At 42.5% G+C, this 23,544-nt stretch overlaps 1 protein-coding gene and 1 long non-coding RNA gene across 5 annotated transcripts in view; one reads left to right on the top strand and one right to left on the bottom strand.

The window, feature by feature from the left end:
- The window catches only part of LOC129706277 (A disintegrin and metalloproteinase with thrombospondin motifs 20-like), a 270,471-nt gene that overhangs the window by 172,743 nt on the left and 74,184 nt on the right, over positions 1-23,544 (top strand). The gene's annotated exons all lie outside the window — the stretch shown is intronic.
- LOC129706278 (uncharacterized) overlaps positions 2,020-23,544 on the bottom strand; it is a 45,074-nt gene continuing 23,549 nt past the window's right edge. The window contains exons 3-6 of one of the 2 annotated variants that reach the window (XR_008725031.1): positions 23,206-23,406; positions 22,092-22,169; positions 17,696-17,866; positions 2,020-3,618 (exon numbers count right to left, since the gene is read on the bottom strand). This is a non-coding gene — a long non-coding RNA (uncharacterized LOC129706278). The remainder of the gene's footprint in view (positions 3,619-17,695; positions 17,867-22,091; positions 22,170-23,205; positions 23,407-23,544) is intronic. The other variant, XR_008725032.1, reaches the window with a different exon arrangement.

Here is a 23,544-nt window from a genome sequence, read left to right as displayed (position 1 = left end):
ACCTCTTGTACAATTTATTTGCTCTCCCATGTTAGTGATAGCAGCCGATGTTAGCTGTATTTGAAGACTGATGAATTAATCTGAAATTAGAGGAGAAACTGTTGAAAATGCTCAGTATGTCAGGAAATATCTGTGCAGAGAGAAAGAGATACAGAGTTACTAGTTCAGGTTGAAGATCTTTCACCAGAACTGAGTGTGAACTTCCATAGTTAGTTTTTTTTAATGCGCTTGACCAAACTGTTAAAAAGTTTTAACTGAAACCGACGGCCCAATCCTTGCTTGGGGATTGCAGTAGCTGCTTGTTCTATAAAGTACTGAGGTGTTGTTACCCATCTATATGCCAATATAGTGAGTCCTGGAAATTCAGGAGCAGAGACTTTTATGCTGCCTGAATGAAGGAAGAAGAATGGTTACGGATTACGTCATGCTTTGGAAATGTTCAAATGTTGCAGAAATACTCGCATAAGTTGGCAAAAGACCTGTGTTAGAATGCTTTATATGCAGCTCTTTTGTCAGCTGCTGCTGAGGTAGAAGATTGTTGTGTAATTATCCCAATTCTAAATTACATTCATATTCATTGAGAGAACAGATAATCTGCTCAATGACCTGTAAAATGTTAAAGCTTTTTCTTTAAGAAAAATAGCTGTAATTATCTCCAAATTGTTGTGAATAGTTCTTAATTATTTGTGTTTATACATGATGATGTAGGCTGTGTCACTGTGCCTTTTACGTTTGGCCTGTTGTTGATGCAAGCGATGTCAAGGTCTTTTTTGCTTTTTCCCTATCCCACCCCAAAAATGTTGGTAACATGATTGGCAAGTACTTTTTTTTTACCAAATTGTACCCCTTGTTTCTGATGTCGATGCAAAATAATTTGAAGAAGACATTTTGCCCAGGTATAATGTTGGAGTGACCAACAAAGCCATTTTTCCTGTTAATAATAATTTCCAAATCACGCCATTCTGTTGAATCAACCAGTGTGTTTTGTATTTGTATTTGGGTTTTTTTCCCCCCAATCTATACCTCTGGTCAAACATTACAATCTTCTTTAATTCTATTTCAGTACATATTTTTTGTTGATCTGTTCTGTTATTTAAAACATCTTGTCGTTTTCTGTTACACAAATTGTGATACGTAATTTGCTTTGCACATTCTAAGCAAGTTCCCCAGCCTTTCCCTCCGAATTAACTCAAAGGCAAAAATTATTGGGTTGTATCTGCATCGTCAGTACTTATAATCTTTGTTTCAAATGTATTTATTTTTGCATTTTTTGTGGTATTTATTTCGTGACATTTGCAAAATCATTACCTTGTTCACAAACATCATTTCAAATTGTAAAATATTAAAGAGTACAATATTGTAGAGTTGATCTGGTGTTTTTATTATGGTGTAAATATTTTAACTTGATTTATATATATATAGTTTGTTGATATTTTTCTTTCAAGATTGTGGACTATTATTTCTTCGACAAGTAGCTGAAAGCAATTTCTATCATTAGTCTCTGATTTCACTTCAAGTTAAGGTTCCCACTGTATGTATTATTGTATAAAATCCATTGAATTGTGCAATCATTGGAACAGTGTAGCTGTGGACTGTTGAAGGTTCTGTGACCTTTATGTGAAATAATACCTTCAATGTCTGGAAGATGTACAGTGAATGTCACATGCCACTGAATGGTATGTGCATGATAGTAATAGCAACATAGTGAAGCCATATACATGTGCATGTTGATGCTCTGTTCCCTGAATCGAACCAGGTTTCTCCTCTAAAGAACACTGGGTGACATAGCCGCTCATATCCTAGGCTTGAGTCCAATCATGCCACTGGGCTGAGATATTAAATGGTCCTGCCTTTGAGGTATTAAAGGAGATGGCTTTCAATTTTACTTTTCATTTGTATTATTGAATGGTCATGCTGTAGGTTTGTCCAGCGGAATTGGCTTCCATTTGGTAAGATCTGTTTTAGAAGTGCAATTCCATTCTCACTAATTTAGCCAAGCCAAGTTTGATAAGTATAAAGTTCTCATCAGCAATTTTTATTTCGTTCACAAATAAACTGTAAAATCAATGAAGAAAGCAGCTGTGAATTTTGAATCTTGTCTTTGGCTTGACTGAGTGACGTGGTGGATTCCATCTATTAAACATCATGGGTTCACCCCAGCCATCCAGTAGTTGATGAACAGGAGCGATCAGTTAATCAGTCCGAACTAACTAAAGAATGAAACAGAATGGGATTCTCCATTGTAAAACACACCATAGGCTGATGACGTGTACATAACATCATTTATAATAGCACGAGAAAAGCAGTGATTGATTAGTAAAGTGATCATGACTGCAATTGTCATCTGCAGTGGATACAGTATAGTACATTGATCACTGTTGCATATTGTGAAACATGACTTTTAACAGTTTACCAATGCTCCCTGTTACATGACTTATGAATGTTGTGGTTGTAGCTAAAGGAAAAAGTTAAGTTAAATTAGAAAAATTGAACGGTTGTGATAGATATCCATGAGATAGTTTCTCAAGTTTCTGCATGCTATGGTCTGTTGTTATAGTGATCTTAAAGCTATCAACCCAGTCTTATTTCAAAAGGTAAGTAATCTTCAGCATTGTAATTACACTGATGGCCATTGTAAAATAAGTATAGCAATTAGAAATTGTTAGGAAATAATTTATGTCCTTTTACCCTGAACACTATTTTTCCTAAGAGAGTTTAAATGCTTGAGGCAATTTCCTGTGTCAACCTGATTAAGGCATTATGACTTAATCCACCTAAATGAGCACAATGTAATGGGACGTACTGGAATTGTGTTTTTTACATTGTGTAGTCATCTTGAATGAGTTTAAGGGAAGGAGCAAAGTGGGTGACATTCAGAAGTTTTTACCATGTGATGTGAAAATGAGCAACATAATGAAAAAGATCAAGGGGCTGGGTGGTGTTACTTTGAGCATTACCCACCCCCAAAACGCACATGTGCCCACACGCACACTGCCCAGTAGGCGTAGTAGACTCCTCCAGCAGAATCAAAGCTTGTAATCGGGTCTACAGCTGGACAGACTACATTTCTTCCTGCGTGTAAGCTGAGGCAATTACCTGCAAAGCTCCTTGTGAGTATCAGTAATGGTCAGGAGAGTCGAGAGTCAACTGTGTTTAATTGTCATATACTTAAACCAGACCAATGGAAATCTTAATTGCTGCAATTTAACACAATGGCACACAGATAATATATAACAATCAAAAATACAATAAAATAATAATCGTACTAGTGCAACCAAAGACATGGTCCATAGAAGATCATAATTGCTGAGGTTGGTGTTGTCATGTTCATGAGCCTGATCATTGCTGGGAGCTTCTGCTGTTCCTGAATCTGATTGTCACACATCAACAATGTTGCTGCTCATGTTTGTGTCTGGCGTTGTAATGTGGTAACAGCAAAGGACTGTTGGATGGGAACTTGGTAAGAAACAGAATAGTGGATGATGTTTATGGGCTGCTCTATATAAACTGCTTTTTAGCCTGTTTGCTGGTGAACAGAGATGTTATCTGCCATTGTTCTTCCATCTTCTTTGTCTGCTCAAGGGTCTGAGTGCCGAACATGTCGTTGTGGAGTGTGGCCTGTAAGACATTAAAAGATCAAATATTGCAGTTATAATAATGTCTTCATTTGGGTCATCTATTTTGATGTGTAATTTCTGGAAACATTTTTTTCAACTAGTCAGGTACATGAATGTATACATAGAAACATAGAAAATAAATGCAGGAGTAGGCCATTCGACCCTTCGAGCCTGCACCACCATTCAATATGATCATGGCTGATCATCCAACTCGGTATCTCGTACCTGCCTTCTCTCCATACCCCCTGATCTCTTTAGCCACAAGGGCCACATCTAACCCTCTTAAATATAGCCAATGAACTGGCCTCAACTACATTCTGTGGCAGAGAGTTCCAAAGATATGCCACTCTCTGTAGACATAGAGCTACATAGAACATAGAACACAACAACACAGGAACAGGCCCTTCGACCTACTTTATTCGCTGGGATTTAGGATGAGAGGGGATCTTATAGAAACATATACAATTCTTAAGGGATTGGATAGGCTAGATGCAGGAAAAATGTTCCCAATGTTGGGGGAATCCAGAACCAGGGGTCACAGTTTAAGAAAAAGGGGTAGGCCATTTAAGACAGAGATGAGGAAAAACATTTTCACCCAGAGGGATGTGAATCTGTGGAATTCTATGCCACAGAAGGCAGTGGAGGCCCATTCACTGGATGTTTGCAAGAGAGATATAGGTCTTAGGGCTTATGGAATCAAGGGATATGGGGAGAAAGCAGGAACGGGGTCCTGATTTTGGATGATCAGCCATGATCATATTAAATGGCAGTGCTGGCTCGAAAGGCTGAATGGCCTACTCCTGCACCTATTTTCTATGTTTCTATGTCCGTACTGAACATAGCAAGTTAAACTAGTCTGCTCTGAGCAAGTGATACATATCCCTCTGTTTTCTAGATGTATGTTTCAAGTTTCAAGTTTCAAGTCAAGTCAAGTTTATTTGTCACATACACATACGAGATGTGCAGTGAAATGAAAGTGGCAATGCTCGCGGACTTTTGTGCAAAAGACAAACAACAAAACAACCAAACAAATTATAAACACAATCATAACACACATATTCTTTTACATAATAAATAATAGAAGGAAAAACGTTCTGTAGAGTTAGTCCCTGGTGAGAAAGGCGTTTACAGTCCGAATTGCCTCTGGGAAGAAACTCCTTCTCAACCTCTCCGTTCTCACTGCATGGCAACGGAGGCGTTTGCCTGACCGTAGCGGCTGGAACAGTCCGTTGCAGGGGTGGAAGAGGTCTCTCATGATTTTGTTTGGTTTGCTCTGGAGTTGCACCTCCTATTGTATAGTTCCTGCAGGGGGGTGAGTGAAGTTCCCATAGTGCGTTCGGCCGAACGCACTACTCTCTGCAGAGCCTTCTTGTCCTTGGCAGAGCAATTCCCGAACCAGATGGTAATGTTCCCGGACCCTTTCCACCGCCGCTGGTAGAAGCACTGTAGGATCCTTGGAGACACTCTGAATTTCCTCAATTGCCTGAGGTGGTAAAGGCGCTGCCTTGCCTTACTCACGAGGGCTGAGGCGTGTGATGACCATGTCATATCCTCAGAGATGCGGACTCCCAGATATTTAAAACAGTTCACCCTATCCACAGGATCCCCATTTATACTCAATGGAGTGTACGTCCTCGGATGATGTGCCCTCCTAAAGTCCATGATCAGCTCCTTCGTTTTTTTGATGTTCAAGAGAAGGCTGTTCTCCTGGCACCACAGTGCTAGATCAGCCACCTCCTCCCGGTAGGCCTTCTCGTCGTTGTCTGAGATCAGGCCCACCACCACAGTGTCATCAGCAAACTTAATTATTGAATTGGAGCTGAACCTATTTTTGCCTATTTGCCTATCTAATGTTTGCCTATTTAAAAAGACTCTCAATTGCCACTATCATATCTGCCTCCACCACCACCTCTGGTAGTGTGTTCCAGGAACCCGCCACTCTCTACGTGTAAAAACGCCCTACACATCTCTTTCAAACTTACCTCCTCTGACCTTAAAGTTATGCCTTATTGTATTTTGACCTTTTTACCCTTGGGAAAAGGTTCAGACTGCCTACCCTACCAATACCTATATTTCCATCATGTGTCCCTCCAACCTCTGATGTTCCAGAAAAATCAATCCAAGTTTGTCCAAGCTCTCCCTTTAGCTAATGCCCTCTAATCCAGGCAGCATTCTTGTAAACATCTTCTGCACCCTCTCCAAAGCCTTCACATCCTTACTGTAGTGTGGTGACTACAACTGCATGCAATATCCCAAATGCTGCCTCACCAAAGTCCTATAAAGCTGCAACAGGACTTGCTTACAGGACTTGCTTACAGGACTTATACTCAATGCCGCAATTATTGAAGGCAAACTTAGCATTATAACATATATCTAATTTACCACTCTATCATCTGACCTATGAATTTAGACCTCAAGATCCCTCTGTACATGAATATTGTTGCGGGTCTTGTCATTAACTATATACTTTTCCCTTGCATACGACCTCCCAAAATATCACATCTCAGTTGCTTAGTTTATACTCCATCTCTTAATCCTCTGGATCAGCATACCATGTGGGACTTTATAACTTTATTCCTTGGAGTGCAGGAGAGGGTAAGGGGTGATCTTATAGAGGTAAATAAAATCATGTGGGACATTGATAGGGTAAACACACAGAGTCTTTTACCCAGGATAGGGGAATCAAGCAGCAAAGGACATATGTTTAAGGTGTGAGGGGAAAGCTTTTCACTCACAGGGTGGTGAGTATGGAATGAGCTACCAAAGGAAGTAGTTTACACAGGGTACTATAACTACCTATAAAAGCCACTTGGGCAGGTGCATCGATAAGAAAGGTTTAGAGGGAGATGGTCAAACCTGTGTAAATGTGATTAGGTTAGATGGGGCATCTTGGTTGGCATGGATGAGTTGGGCAGAGGAGCTGTTTCCATGCTGTACGGCTCTATGACTATCTCTACTCTATCTCTACTTCCCATCTTTAACAAAGGAAGAACCTGGTTGACACAAAATGCTGGAGTAACTCAGCGGGACAGGCAGCATCTCTGGAGAGAAGGAACAGGTGACCTTTTAGGTCGAGGCCCTTCTTCAGTCTCAGGAAGAACTTGGCTACTTTCCAGTCTTCCGGGACCTGCGGCTAGAGAAGATGGAAATAATCTTTCTCAAATTCCCCTGGAATCTCTTCTCTTGCCTCTCACAATGATCTGAGATAGATCCCATCTGGTCATGTGGATTTATTTTCGTGTAGCTCTCGCCTCCACAGAACAGGAAGGATGTGATTGCACTGGAGATATGAAGAAGAGATTTGCCTCGATGCTGCCTGGGATGGAATATTCACCATATGAGGAGAAACAGGATAGACAGAGTTTGCTTTCTTTGGAGCAAAGGAGACTGAATGGGATAGATATGATAAGAAACTGTGAGAAACAGAGATAGGATAGATAGTAAGAAAATGACAAAGTGGAAAAAATTCATTTGTCATATATTGAGAACCCGCAGTCCAGGCATCAGGAGTGATGGGAATCTTGAATCACAGCTACAGTTTCAGAGTAAGTGGTGAGAAGGGGTGAGAATGACCTGTTTACCTGAGGGCTGAATTCCTTCCACAAAAGGCCATGGGGCCTCTGTCAATTAATTAGACTAAAAGTGGAGTCATTAGTTATAGAGAACAGGCAGGCAAGTGGTACTGAGAACAAGGTTGAATCAGCCATGATCTAATTGAATGATGGAGCATCTTTGAGGTCCTGCTCCTATTTGTTATGCTCGAGCATTACTCTCAGTAATAATGAGGCAGCTGAGAACTCTGCCATTAGGTTAGAAACATAGAAACATAGAAATTAGGTGCAGGAGTAGGCCATTCGGCCCTGCGAGCCTGCACCGCCATTTAATATGATCATGGCTGATCATCCAACTCAGTATCCCGTACCTGCCTTCTCTCCATACCCTCTGATCCCCTTGGCCACAAGGGCCACATCTAACTCCCTCTTAAATATAGCCAATGAACTGGCCTCAACTACCCTCTGTGGCAGGTTCAAATGTGAGATCCTATTTACCAAATTACTTTATGCATTTGCTCCCAGAACACTTGCCAAAGTCGCAGAATCTCTAGGGATCAACTAGTGTTTGCACAGGTTACTGCAACATAGCAAACTCCTGTATTTAATCGTTAATTTAAAAAAAGAATAGACATATCTATTTGTCCTGGATGGCATCATAAATGTTTGTAAAATTAGGGATCAGCAGCAGATATTATTCCACAGTTGATTATATCTACAGTCTTGAGCCAAGGAAACAATAAATGTAACAAGCCTTCTTCCTAAAGCAAGTGGGTTTAATAAACCTGGAAATAAAAATAAATTCACCTGGACCATCTCTGAAAACTCCCTCCCCATTCTTGATCTCACCATCTCCATCAAATGAGATAGAATATCGACTGATGTCTATTACAACCATTCTGACTCCCACAGCTATCTCGACTATAATTCTTCAACCTTGCTTCCTGCAAAGACTATCCCCCCTACTCCCAATTTCCCCGCCGCACCTGCTCCCAAGATGAGGTGTTCCATACCAGGACATCCGAGATGTCCTCATTCTTTAGGTAACGGGGGTTCCCCTCATCTAACATGGATGAAGCCCTCACACATGTCTCCTCTGTATTCCTGTAGTTCCGCTCTTGATCCCCCACCATGCAGTTGCAACAGGGACAGAGTCCCCCTGATCCTCACTTTTCACCCCATCAGCCATCGTATACAACACATCATCCTCCGACATTTTCACCACCTCCAACCGGATCCCACCACTAGTCACATCTTCCCATCTCCACCCCTTTCCGCCTACCGCAGAGACCTTTCCCCCGCAACCTCCTGTTTCAATCATCCTTTCCCATCAAACCATCAGGAGCTTTCTGCTGCAACCGCAGGAGATGCAACACCTTGCCTTATACCTCCTCCCTTGACTCCATCCAAGTCCTTTCAGGTGAAACAGACGTTCACTTGCACCTCCTCCATCATCATCTACTGTATACGTTGGTTTTGGTGTGAGCGTTCAGTCTCACCGATATATCGGTGAGACTGAGCGCAGATCATTTGGCTGAACAATTGCGCTCCGTCCACCTTCGCCTAATGCGATCTCCTGGTTGCCAAACATTTTAACTTCCCTTCCCATTCCCCCCTTCACTGGAGGCCACATGCAAATTGGAGGAAAAGCATCTCATATTTCGCTTGGGCAGCTTACAACCCAGTGATATAACCTTTGATTTCTCTAATTTCAAGTAACCCCTGCATTCTCTCCTTCCCCCCGCCCCCCTCCTCCCACACACACACACCTTAGTCATCCTACCAATTCAACTGTTTGCATCGCTTTATCCCTTTGTTATCACCTCTTCCCCATCCAACAATAGGCCATTATGGGCTCCACCCTCCTTAGTCATTTGTTACCAGCCTAATTTGTTCTGGCCTTTTCCTACCTCCAATTCCCACCCCTCTACTTTCAGTTTGAAGTAGGGTTCCAACCCAAAACGTCACGTTCCTTTTGTCCAGAGATGCTGCCTGACCCGCTGAGTTGCTCCAGCACTTTGTCTCTACAAAACCTGATGGTCAGTCCTTGGAGAGGGAGTTGATGATACTCTCAGTAAATCCGTCTTGATATGATATGATTGTAAGTTGAAATAGACAGAATTTTCCAGTTCAAACTCTGAAAATCTAACACTTGTAAAGCTTCCTCTAACCTTTACTTGTCCATTGGTTAATTAACATGGGTCAACGGTGATATGATTTCTGATTTTATGCATTGGCACATGAATTTATGGTTGATCCTGAAGTGACTCCTGCTGCTTGTGATGGTGAGTGGAAACAAAAAGGTGCACACAGAACGATTACAATTTTTGATCGTGAAAGTGCCTCAGGAAATAACGTTCATTTTTCTCATTCTTCTCCCACATGTGCATCAGGCTCTGGTATCCCAGATTCGGTTGTCCCACAGACACGGAATTAGTTTGCAGTATACTTCGTAAATGCTGGAAACAGAAGTAATTAATTTGTCATGGTACTTGAGACAGATGGAAACTAAAGAGGATGTCTGTCAGACAGAAGGATAAGTAAAGAGGAAGCACTTGGAAAGAGTGCATTTCCACTTGCCAAAAACGACCAATAACGAGGTGGGACCAGATTTTGACGGTGTCCTTCATAAAGGACCTTCATTCAGTCTTCATATGCCATGGAAAACCATTTTGCCTTGCTCTGATTTTCTCTTTACCAATTCTTTACCAATTCACTCCCCTTCTGAATGTACTGGGTGAACTTGGTTGTTTCCTCTGGTGCATCAGTGGCTGACGGAAGTTTATAAAGGCATAGGTAGGATAGATATTTTTCCCAGGGTGGAAATGTCAAAGACTAGAAGGCATAGCTTTAAGGTGAGAGGGTCAAAGTTTAAAGAAGATGTGCAGGGTAAGTTTTTAAGATTGAAAGAGTGCAGAGAAAATCTATGAGGATGTTGCCAGGACATGAGGGGACTGAGCTATATTGAGAGCTTAGGCAGGCTAGGTTACAATTCACGATTTATAACTTGGAGCACAGGAGACTGAGGGGTGATGTTATCGAGGTGTAAAAAATCATGAGGAGAATAGATCAGATGAATACCAAAAGTCTTTTACCAAGAAGGTCCTGCAATAAACTTTCTTTTAAGATTCAAGACTTGTCACATACACTGGATATGAACCAAAACTATTAAGTTCTTACTTGCTGCAGCTTTACGGGCACATTGGACACAAAAAATATGCACAGTAAATTGTTATTGTAAGTAAACAAGACTATGATAGAGCTAATATCAAATTAAGTAGAGCTACCATAATAGTGCACGTCCCCAGTGGATTGGTGCTGAGGTCGGGTTGTGGTGAGGGTGTGCAGGGTGGTTGCAGAACCAAATGGTCAATGAGCAGAAGCTGCACTTGAACCTGAGGGTAATGGTTCTCAGGCTCCTGTACCTACTTCCTGACGATAGAAACAACAATAGCGTGGCCAGGTTGATTTGGGTCTTTGACAATGTTAGCTGACATCTTGAGGCAGGGTTTCCTGTAGATGTCTTCGATTGTCAAGATGCATGATAGACTAGTGAAAATCTAAATATAGTCAACCCAACATTGTCCAGTATCCACAGCACATTTTGCCTTCAAGAAACTCCAATAAATTGGTCAAACGTGCCTAACGTTTCTCAAAACCATGTTCAGTTTGCCTGATTAATTTGTATTTTTCATAATATCCTTCCATAATATCTATTGTTACAACTTTTAACATCAGGCTGTTAAGCTACTTGCCCTGTAGTTTCCTACTTTCTCTCCATGCCTGTTTGAATATTGCATTTTCAGATTTTTTTCTTTTATAGTAGAGATGGTGAACTAGATATTTCCTTCCAAATGTTTTATCAAATTGCTAGCAAAAAAACCCCAAAGTGTTGGAGAAACTCAGTGGTCATGCACTACTTATGAAGGGAATAGACAGATAGCATTATGGGTTGCACCCTTCTTCAGACTGATTCGACTAGGGTGGAGAAAGCTGGAACAGACAGGTAGGAAGGGGGCAAAGTCTGGAAGTGTAAGGTGGATACAAGTCAAGTCAAGTTTATTCGTCACATACACATACGAGATGTGCAGTGAAATGAAAAGTGGCAATGCTCGCGGACTTTGTGCAAAAAGACAAACAAACAAACAACCAAACAAACTATAAACACAATCATAAACACACACATATTCTTTTACATATTAAATATTGGAAGGAAAAAAACCCACACAACAGTAAATTGGTACAGTAAGTTAGTCCCTGGTGAGATAGGAGTTTACAATCCGAATGGCCTCTGGGAAAAAACTCCTTCTCAACCTCTCCGTTCTCACAGCATGGCAACGGAGGCGTTTGCCTGACCGTAGCAGCTGGAACAGTCTGTTGCATGGGTGGAAGGGATCTCCCATGATTTTATTGGCTCTGGAGTTGCATCTCCTGATGTATAGTTCCTGCAGGGGGGCAAGTGAAGTGCTCTCTCTCTGCACTACTCTCTGCAGAGCCTTCTTGTCCTGGGCAGAGCAATTCCCAAACCAGATGGTAATGTTCCCGGACAAGATGTTTTCACAGCCGCTGAGTAGAAGCACTGGAGGATCCTCGGAGACACTCTGAATGTCCTCAATTGCCTGAGGTGGTAAAGGCGCTGCCTTGCCTTACTCACGAGTGCTGCGGTGTGTGATGTCCATGTCATATCCTCAGAGATATGGACCCCCAGATATTTAAAACAGTTCACCCTATCCACAGGATCCCCATTTATCCTCAATGGTGTGTACGTCCTCGGATGATGTGCCCTCCTAAAGTCCATGATCAGCTCCTTAGTTTTTTTGATGTTCAAGAGGAGGCTGTTGTCCTGGCACCAGAGTGCCAGATCAGCCACCTCCTCCCGGTAGGCCTTCTCATCGTTGTCTGAGATCAGGCCCACCACCACAGTGTCATCAGCAAACTTAATTATTGAGTTGGAGCTGAACCAGTCATGTGTGTACAGGGAGTATAATAGGGGGCTGAGGACGCAATCCTGGGGCGATCCTGTGCTCAGGGTGAGGGACTTCGATGTATTCCCTTCCATCTTGACTACCTGGGGCCTGGCGGTGAGAAAGTCCAGGGCCCAGGCACACAGGGGGGTGTTGAGCCCTGATACAGATGAGGGAGGTGTGATTGGCAGATGAGGGAGGTGTGATTGGCAGATGGGTGGATTACGTGGCAAAGGCTAGAGGTAAAGAAAGACACGTGGATGTAGTCACGAGTCCACGCAAACACATGGTTGAAGAACAGAGACCAACAGAGATCACATAGAGGGAGCAGTAGGAGAGGGTCTCATGGAACTATCAATGCAGAGAGGAGCAATAAAGAATTAAATCAAGAAACATGACGAGTAGGGATATTGTGCTATGTAGTTGTATCTGAAAGCAGTGTTTTGCTACAAGAGGCAGGTGATGTGTGACATAACTGAGCAGGACTGTCTTGGCAACAGGTTAAAGTCATAAAGCAAACCCAGAGGTTCTATCCACTGCTATTAATCATTATAATTCATGACTGAGATTGGAGCTTGTCGGGGCATTGAAGAGTTTTACTATTGCCCATCTTTAAAACAAATGCCATATCTCATTTTAATTCTTCTGCTGTTTTGTTTTAAACTATAATAACTCTGATAATTTAAAGCCCATGTCCCACTTTCCCGAGTTACTCACGGATTCTCCCGAGTTTTCCCATTGATTCAAACTCGGAGAATGTCCGTAGATATTTCGTAGCAGCTCGTAATGCCAGCCGTAGGTACTCAGGGCATCAGGTAAGTCGGGATGATTTTTAGGCATGTTGAAAAATGCCCACATCTGAGTAAAAAAAATACCCCGGGTACTTACGCCTGGCATCTCCGACTTTAAATCAAGGGGAAAACTTGGGAGAATTCGTGAGTAACTCGGGAAAGTGGGACAGGGGCTTAAGTATTTCTAATGTCCAGTTGAAGCAAAGGAAATGGGCATATCTTTGGATGAGATTGTATTTACGTTTGGGAATACTGGAAGATTTAAGCAGTTTCAGTGTCTCCTAGACTGCCCAGATACAGCAATGGAAGAAATACCCCAGAGGTCAATCCTTTGGCACAAACATAAGATGGTCTTGACAACGATCTTTGTGTCTTCTCTAGCCACACCCAAGGTCCCGGAGGACTGAATAGTAGCCAATGTTGTTCTTTTGTTTAAGAAGGGAAGTGGAGAAAATCAAGGGAACTATAGGCCAGTGAGCCTCACATCAATGGTAGGGAAACTATTGGAGTGAATTCTTTGAGATACGATTTACTCCCATTTGGAGGAGAATGGTCTAATTATGGATAGCCAGCACTGCTTTGTGCCGAACAGGTCTTGTCTTGTTTACTTGATTGAACCTTTTGAGTGGTGGCGGAGGAGATTGATCAAGATGACCAGACTGATTCCTGGGGTGGCAGGACTTTCATATGAAGAAAGACTGGATAGACTCGGCTTGTACTCGTTAGAATTCAGAAGATTGAGGGGGGATCTTATAGAAACTTACAAAATTCTTAAGGGGTTGGACAGGCTGGATGCAGGAAGATTATTGCCGATGTTGGGGAAGTCCAGAACTATGGTACACAGTTTAAGGATAAGAGGGAAGTCTTTTAGGACCGAGATGAGAAAATCATTTTTTACACAGGGAGTGGTGAATCTTTGGAATTCTCTGCCACAGAAGGTAGTTGAGGCCAGTTCATTGGCTATATTTAAAAGGGAGTTAGATGTGGCCCTTGTGGCTAAAGGGATCAGTGGGTATGGAGAGAAGGCAGGGATGGGATACTGAGTTGGATGGGCCGAATGGCCTAGTCCTGCACCTATTTTCTATGTTTCTAAGATAGGGCGGTGGATGTTGTATACATGGATTTTAGTAAGGCTTTTGATAAGGTCCCTCATGGTATGGTGGTGCAGAAGATTAAGATACACTATGACATGGTCATATGGAACGTTGAGGGAAGACGTGATAGAATTATATACAATTATGAGAGGCATAGACTGGGTAGACAGTTAGAACCTTTTACCCCCATGGTGGAAATATTCAACACTAGAGGGCAAATCTATTAGATGAGAGAGGGGAATGTTTACTTGAGAGGTGCAGGGTAATTTTTATAAGCAGAGTGGGGGCCAGCAACACATTGCCTGGGATGGTGGTGGAGGCATATACGATTGTGGCATGTAAGAGGCTTTTAGACAGGCACATGGATGTGCAAGGAATAGAGTGATATGGATCATGTACAGGCGGATGAGATCAGTCTTCCTTGGCATCGGTTTGGTGCAAACATTATGGCCGAAGGGCACATTCCTGTGCAGTCCTGTTCTCTGTTCCATGTAAGATTATTGACAATATTATTTTGGACCAGATATTAACATTTAAATGAAAACACCTATCGTAAAAAAAGCCAGTGGGAATGTTTTCCCCATTGAATTTCTCATGTTGGAGTCGAGGTGAGCTGATGTTATTGTAGTAAAAGCATATAAAGGTAAGGGAAGACTGGTGTATAAAATAAGGGCTTAGTATCAGAGTTCTGCCCAGAAGTAGATTTCACCGTTAGTGCAATGAGGTAAGAGGCAAGAGAGGATAACATTAGTTTAAGAGCAAGACCTTGCGGTCACCAGCACTGCTTGTGCAAGAGTTACTTAATTCCAATGGGACACCACTTATTTGAAACGTGGAATCTTTTGATTTCAGTCTTCTATTCTTCCTTGGTGTGGGTGTAGTTTCATAGGAGGGGATAATTGTGAACATTACACCTCTGTTAAATTACACAAGTAGATTTGTCTCCAAATGGTTGCCTTGAAAAATAAAGATTAATAAATGGAAGTTTATTGGTTTATTATGGCCACGTGTTCCAAGGTATCGATAAATACTTTTTGTTTACAAGTAGTTGTTAACAGGTAGTAAACTTTAACTTGCTTGAAAATTAATGGAGAGTGCTGGGGCTAGTGTAGTTGATGTGTCCTCAAGCCACTTTGATGTAGCACGGGAGAGTAAACATTGCCAAAACTGAAGCATGCATGATTAAAATAATAATGGCAACATTAAACTGGATCAGGGGTACACAGACAAACAGTTATGACCAGTTCCTCTTATGGAGTAGTCCACCAAGGGGTCATAATATGGACCATTTCTCTCTGTTAATGATCCATCTTGATCATTTGGGGAATGAAATCTGAAGTAAAAACAGCAAATGCTTCAGGTCTCGGACCCTTAGTTCTGATGAAGGGAAATTGACCTACAACTCTCTCCGTGACTGGTGCCTGAGTGTTTCCAGCATTTACACTTGTCACTTCAGATTTTCAGCATCTGTATTTTATTGATTTTCATTAGCACGAGGACAGAGGTAGACTGATGAAAAGGGTAAATCCTCGGGGATATAATTTTAACACGGGGAAGTGTGAAATTATGCAGTTATATGGCAATGATGAGGAAAGGTTTACGGTCTAAAGTGGTAGTGTTTTTGGCAGATTGACGACCCCAGCTATGCTCAGTCAGCTGCCTTGGGCAAGCCACATTGCTCACATAGGGAGACTTGGGTAAGTAGGTGCATAAATCTTTGGAAGCAGTGAACGAAGCTGAGGACCTGCCACAAAAGCATATGGGATCTGACATATTTCAACAGGCAAAGACTCCAAAGGCAAATCTTCATAGAATGCAGGAGATCAAGGGAACTTCAAGTGTCTCTGGTGACTACACCTGTGAGAAGTGCGTCTCGCTTCAGCTCCTGACTGACCACATTAGGCGGCTGGATCTGCAGTTAGATTTATTCAGGAGCATCACAGACAATAGATTCAGTGAGGTGGTCATCCCTAAGATGCAGGCAGCAGGGTGAGTAGCAGCAAAGGTAGAAAAGGGAAGTCAGGTAGTGATGTATCTCCCTGTTGCCATGACCCTCTGTAACAAGTATTTTATTTTGGGCTATTTTGGGGGTTGGCCTTTCAGAGGGAGCAACAGCAGCAGCCAGGATCTCAGCGCAATGACTGTGTAATTCATCTACCTGTATGTTGTCTGAGTCTATGTGCCTGTGAGGTTGCCACAAGCAAGATTTTCTTTGTAGCTGCACCTCACCTTGCCAATAAACACATATGACAATAAACATGGCTTGACTTGACTCTGCACAGCAGGGAAGGGTGGAGACAAAGAGAGCTGTAAGGATAGTGAGTTAATCATTAGGGTACATCCAGGAGATTCTGTGGCTTCAACAAGACTCCAAGATGGTGTGTGGCCTCCTGCATGAAGGGCTAGGATGTCTCTGGCACTTTGCAGAACATTCTCAATGGAGATAATGAACAGCCATTGTACATTGCACATATAGATGCCAATAGGTTAAAAAAAAAAGGTGACCATCCGGATTGAGACCCTTCTTCAGACTTCAGACGTTTCGACATCGCCCATTCCAGAGATGCTGCCTCACTCGCTGAGTTACTCCAGCATTTTGTGTCTACCTTCGATTTAAGCCAGCATCTGCAGTTCTTTTTTACACATAATTAAACCTACAAACCTGTATACCTTTGGAATGTGGGTGGAAACCGGACACTCTGAGAATCCCCAGGCAGTCACAGGGAGAGTGTACATACTTTGTATAAACAGAACCCTTAGACAGGATCGAACCCTGGTCTCTGTCGCTGTAAGGCAGCAACTCTACCATCGCGCTACTGTGCCACCCCCTTTTACGACAATTTTTCGGGAGGATGTTCTTGAGAGTGATCATCCGGTGAGGCTGTGTGGGTGAAATTCAGGAATAAGTGATGACCGCTTTGATGGATAGTATCATAGTTAGCGTTAGTCAGTCGTTAGCGGAAATTAGAGGAACAAAAATGTAGATAGCTGTATGAATAGTAAATTGTTAATTGAAGGTGGTTTCAACTTTCCTTACGTTGATTGGGTCTGCTACAGTGCTGAGTGCTCTGTTGAGGTGGAATTTTTTAAAGATGTCCACGAAGACTTTCTCAATCAATATGTAGATGTCCCAACAAGAGGGTGATTGGGGCAACACTGATGTGGGGAAATGAGGCTGGGCAAGTGACTGAAGTGTTGGTGGGACAATACTTTGGGACCAATGACCGTAATCCTATTAGATTTCAAATAGTTATCTAAACAATGGGACTGCGCCACGTTAAAGTGGGAAAAAAGTTATTTTGAAGACATTTGAAATAAATAAAATAAATAATTGAAATAAATAAACAAAAGAAAGAACTTATATAAAGGTTGATTGGGAAAGACTGTTTTCAGGTAAAGGGAAGTAAGAGAGTTTCCAAATTGGGATCGGGAGAGCTGATGGTGGGGTCTCGTAGCGAGGCAGAACGTAGATGTGCAGGAAATGGAACTGACATGGTTGTGGGTCCTGTTAACTATAGTAGAGAGAAAATCATGCTTAAAGAGAAGTAAAGACATTCCAAATAATTGCCATCACAAGTAATACAACTATACACTGGGAGAATGGAATGAAGCTCTTGCAAGAGGCTGGGTAAGGTTAGGGTTTGGACGTGGTAGATATGAGATAGTTATTGGACTTACAATGGTATTGATCACTAACCCAGCCTTGGTGTGGCAACCATTGATGGTACTCTTTAGGCTTTTTCAATCGTAGACCATCATTACTTCTCAATTGATGCAGCTCCATGTTGGAGGCTTCAGCAGAGAAGATTTACCAAACAATATTCCTGATAAAAAAGGTCAGATGTGAACCTGCAGAAACAAACAGTTAAGGAAGATAATGTCAATGGCAATTAAAAATCAGGAGCCAAATACCATAAAGCTTATTGTATTAAAAAAAACAGACCAGTGGAGAATCCCTCTCCCTCCCCTCTCCCTCTCTCTCTTCTCCAGAAAACTAGCTGGCCACTTGAAGCTGTTGTGTGACCATCAATACTGAGTCTTCCCCCTTCCCTGCTTGCTGAGTTTGCAAGGCAAGGCAAACAGCCCTGATAAAACATTGAGCCAACCCGAGTCTGTAATCCTCCATAATATAAACACCATTTTTATGTTTCTGCCTTGTTTCACACAGGGTCCAGACACAGAACATTGACTGCTTCTCTTTTCAAAAAACGCTGACTTCTTCCAATGTTTTCTGTTGTGGCTTGGAACGTAACACTTCAGTTGCAAGGAGAGACTGGACAGGATGGATTTGCATTTCCCTGGAGGAGAGGAGGCTGAGGGGGGAACACAGTACAGAATTGAGAGAGGCATAAATAAGGTTGATAGTGAGAAACGTTTCCCCAAAGCAGTGGTATCCAAAACAGCAGAACATAGGTTTAAAGTAAGGGGGAGGAGGTGTTGAGGGGATCCGAGGAAGATGTTTTTCTGTCAGAAGGTTGTTGCAATCTGTAACATGTTCTATGGTAATGGTAATAGAGGCAGAGATTCTCGCAACTATTGAAAAGTAATTAGCCAAGGACTTGAACTGCCGAGGCATAGAAGGCTATAAATTCTGTGACAATGGAGCTATAGCAGTTAGTTTCAACATTCCTGAGGCAGGGGAGCTGGGGCAGGATGAAAATCAGCAGGTTTCCTGTTCTTGAATGCAGTCCAGAAACTGTTGCCAAATTGTACATATGTGTACATTTATTACATGTCGGAGCTGTTGTGATGCTTTCCAAAGGAAATGGAAGAATGGACTGTTTCCAACTGTTGTCATGTCTCTCCTCTGTACGCTGCTCCAGTGATATTCATTATAGATGAATGCAATAAGCAATTGCAATCTTTTTATAAATAGTCACAGATAGGTTGTAGAACAGCTCGGTAGAGGATTTTGTATTGTTTTGATACTTTTTGAGCATCCCAAATTACATGGAGCTCATTCTTCAGAGAGAAACATTGATTCCAAGAACCAAATATGCAGAGTTAATAAAATAATGAATTCTGCATTATCTGGTGAAATTGAACTGCCTAAAGTCAATATAACCTTTTACAAACTCTGCATGTTATTTCTTTACGTAGACATTCTTTCCGATATCTTGTTTAATTGTAATACTGTGACATATCTTTAAAATATCTCTTTAAGTTGCCACCTGGTGGGACATACAACCATTTTTTACAGGTTGTCTCCCTTTCTGCTCCATACAGCACCAATAAACCCAGTAGGACCCATCCTAGAACTATGGGTCACACCTGGAGACTTAACAAGGAGCTGCCAACAGTATTGGCACAGATTCATTATTTTTACACTGTTGTTTGGAATCGAGGATGCCTCACCACTACTGTTCAGAGGGTGCTGAGGTGGCTAACAATACAAATGTTGGAACCACAGTCTCTTCCAGAAGTTGTCTGCCAGGTTGGGTGGGTTTGTACTTTGTGAAGTAATGTGCTCCTTTGGCCATCTGTACATCTGTATGCACCTGATGCACAGTCTCTCAGGATCTCCATTTTACTGGTCACAGGCCTGAAATTCCCGTCAGCATTTTACACTTCATGAAGGAAGCTTTGAATACTCCTTGAACCTTGCCCACTATCTGCCTATCCCGGTAGCTCTGAATACTACTTAAGACTTAGAACATATAAATAACTACTTCCCCACAGCCATCAGGCTATTAAACCTGGCTCGGACAAAACTCTGAACATTAATAACCCATTATCTGTCATTTTGCACTTTATCAGTTTATTTATTCATGTGTTTTGTAGTCAATGCCTATTATGTTCTGTGTGCTGAAGCAAAGCAAGAATTTCATTGTCCTATCAGGGACACATGACAATAAACTTGAACTTGAACTTGAACTAAAAGTGCAGCAGGGAAGCAGACCCTTTGACCCACAACGTCTGTGCCAAACATGTTGCCAAATTATACAAAATTTGCCTGCAGATGAGTCATTTCCCTCTATTCGTCACCACCAGTGCTTGTCTGTAGGGTGTTTGTATGTTATCCCTGTGACCTGGGTTGGTTTTTTCTGGGATCTCTGGTTTCCTCCCGCACTCCAAAGATGTACAGGTTTGTAGGTTAATTGGCTTGGTATAAATGTAAACTGTCCCTCGCGTGTGTTGGATAGTGCAAGTGTGCGGTGACTGCTGGTTGACCTGTTTCCGCACTGGAACTCTAAACTAAATACTAAACAAAACCCCTCCCTAATCTCAACGTCATTTATAATCATCTCCTTGCGTGAACGCTTGTACAAAGTACACGTTAAGAACCTCACCCGTGTCCTCTGGCTCCTTGTGTTTTCTAAGCCCTTGATCTTCAAACTCCTTTTTCACAATCAACCAAAGACTGTAGGAACAATGCATTTTATCATGACTGTCTTCCTGCACTGGGGTCATAGAGTCATACAGCATGGAAACAGGCCCGTTGGCCCAGCTTGTCCATGCCGACCATGGTGCCCTTCTAAACCTTTCCTATATGTGTACCTGTCCAAATGCCTTTAAAATGTTGTTATAGTTTCTGCCTTAACTGCCTCCTCTGGCAGCTTATTCCATATACCCACCACCTTCTGTGTGAAAGAGTTGCCCATCAGATTCCTATTAAATCATTCTGTCCCGCCCTAAGCCGACTGTATGTCCTCAGATTCTCGATTCCCCTACACTGGGTAAAACACTCTGCATCTATTCCCCTCATGATCTTATGCACCTCCATAAGATCACCTCTTATCTTCCTGGGCTCCAAGTAATACAGTCCTAGTCTGCCCAATCTGTCCCTATAGCACAAGCCCTCAGGCCCTTGCATCATCGTTGTAAATTTTCTCCGGACTTTTTCCAGCTTAAGAAGATCTTTCCTTTAGCAGGCTGAACACATTATCCCAACTGTGGCATCGTGTGCAACTATAACATAACATCCAATTTCTATACTTAATACCTTAACTGATGTGGGCCAATGTGTTTAAAGACTTCATGATTGCCTTATCTATCCATGATGCCACTTTCAAGGAAATATGTACCTGCACTCCTCAGCTCTATAACCACCCCCCCCCCCCCCCCCCCCCCCCCCCCCCCCCCCCCCCCCCCCCCCCCCCCCCGAGCCCTACCATTTACTGTGATGGTCCTGCCGTTGTTAGACCCTAAAATGCCACACCTCACATTATCTGCATTAAACACCATTAATCACTCTTCTGCCCACATGGCCAACTGTTCAAGATCCTGCAGTTTAGCTTTGATAACCATCTTTGCTATCCACAATACCCATAGTATCATTGCTACCTGCCTTGTACGTTCTCGTCCAAAGAGGACCATGATCTAGCTGATGTTGAATGCAACATCCACTCTCTCTCATATTTTGGTGAGCTTCATTTTTGGCAATGAAAATAATTTGCAATCTTTCTTGTAGGGTGATTGTATGACACTAGGAGTCTGTTTTCATTAATTGTTTATAAAATGATAGTTTTCACAAGTTGACGCTGTAATTAGTAGTGCTGCCTCAGAGCCCCAGTGACCTGGATTCAATCCTGACCTCAGCTGCTGCCTGTGTGGAACTTGAATGTTCTCAGTGAATGGTGGTTTCGTCCAGGTACTCCAGTTTCCTCCCACTTCCCAAAGACAAGTGAGTCAATGGGTTAATTGGCCATTCTAAATGATCTCATGCCAAAGTGGAAGGTAGGAGAACTAGGAGGAAGTTGAAGGACATGTGAGAGAGAATAGGTTGTGTGTAAACATGGAGGAATGGGACTGATAGAAATGCTCCAAGGGCTGGCATTGAGGTGATGGGTTGAATGGCCCCTTCATTTGTTGAGAAAACTGCGACATGGGTAACTAACGGTTGTGATCTTATCAGCTGATGCACTTTCCATTAGAACTTGCAACCAGCATGATGCAATTGGGATAGAACTAAAGCTACATTTGGATTTCTTGTAAATGGTTTCTCATGAATCTTTGAAGTAAAGTAATTTAGATAAAGTGTTCATTGCGACTTTGATGCTTCTTCAGCGGATTTTAAAATAACATTAGTTCAAAAAAGAGCAAACACAACTGACATCATGTATTCCATGCTCACCCATGTGCTGGCCTTGAGTTGGATGGTTTTTAATTTAAAGAGTTAGCTGCTGGAAGAACTTGGCTGGTCAAACAGCATCTGTGGAGGCAGAAGGATGGTTAATGTTTTGGATCAAAACATTGCATCAAGACAGCGACTAGTGGGAAGGTAGATGGTATCTAGAAGTGAGAAGGAAGGGTAAAACATGAGGCATTTAATGGATGATGAAGCCAGGTGGGGGAGAGCAACACGTCCAGGTAAAGGGAAGGAAAAGGTGAACAAAGGGAGAGAGATCCTGGGTGGACTGATGGGAGTGGGAAAGGAACGCAGGGACCTGAAATTGAAAGAAAATCAATATTCGTAGCATTGGGCTGCAGGGTACCCAGGGGTGCAGTTCCTCTAGTTTGTGTGTGAATGGGAAAGGGAGTTCAATTGATTTGTAAACAGAAACTCAAGATGATAATTGGAGATACATCACAGGTGCTCTGCAAAACAGTTGCCCAGTCTATGCTTGGTCTCACCAAATGATTGGGTCTTTGTTCCAGAATGAAGCTAAGGGCCTTGATACCTTCCTGGTGGGAGATCCATGATGCAGATAAGAGATTGGGACCAAAGAATTGGGAGTTGACAAATCAGTGGAGGGTAAGGGAGATGTCTCAATGGGGAGGACTGGACAATCAGAGAGAGGATAGGGTGAAGATATGAAGGGGTAACTTGAGTGGGACAAGACCAGATGGATACAATGGCTCGACCAGGACAGTCCAGTTTGCAGATCTGGGGAAAGAGAAAGATGCAGTGTGGGTTTGGGGCACTAGCATGTGAGAGGCAGCGGATGGAAGAACTCCTGATCTGATGAGATAAGTATTGGTTTGGGAGATGGTGGCACGGTCTTTGTTAGTGGGGTCATGATCCAGGGGAAGGTATGACAAGGTGTGGGAGAACAGCCATCTGGCCTCTGTAATGCAGAGGTCAATATCTTTTAGTTCCTGCTTCAGAATAAGGCCTGACAGTGGGGAGCAAGATCAGATGAGTGTTGATTTATGAAATTAGACTTTTGCGAGAAAGGCAGCAGAATTCTGTGGCTAATCTTGGTCCCTCGGGTTATATTACTCAAACAAAATCTCCAATCAATTACCTCTGCTGTTTTTGTGACTGTTGACGGCCACATTTGCTGCATGTTGCTCTGTCGACTGGCCGATGGCACCGTGGCCCCACTGCGGCAGGGCCGGTTGCTTCACCCTGAGCAGGACGCTTATGGTCGCACTCTCTAAACCCCCTTCTTCCTCGAGCAAGGGTCACCAACTCTGCTTCGGCTCCCACCAGCCATAGGGCACGGCTGTAGGTTAAAGAGTATCAGAAGTACTTGCATGCAACATTGCAATTCAGGACTTGCTGGGAAGTTGGACCAACTTGGATTGTTTTCTTTGGAGCATCAGAAGCTGAGGGGAAACCTGATGGAAGTTTATAAAATTAT

The sequence above is a fragment of the Leucoraja erinacea genome, chromosome 19 (genome assembly GCF_028641065.1).
Source record: "Leucoraja erinacea ecotype New England chromosome 19, Leri_hhj_1, whole genome shotgun sequence".
NCBI lineage: Eukaryota > Metazoa > Chordata > Chondrichthyes > Rajiformes > Rajidae > Leucoraja > Leucoraja erinaceus.
Note: the sequence above shows the minus strand (reverse complement) of the source record. Positions and strands in the feature narration are given on the sequence as shown.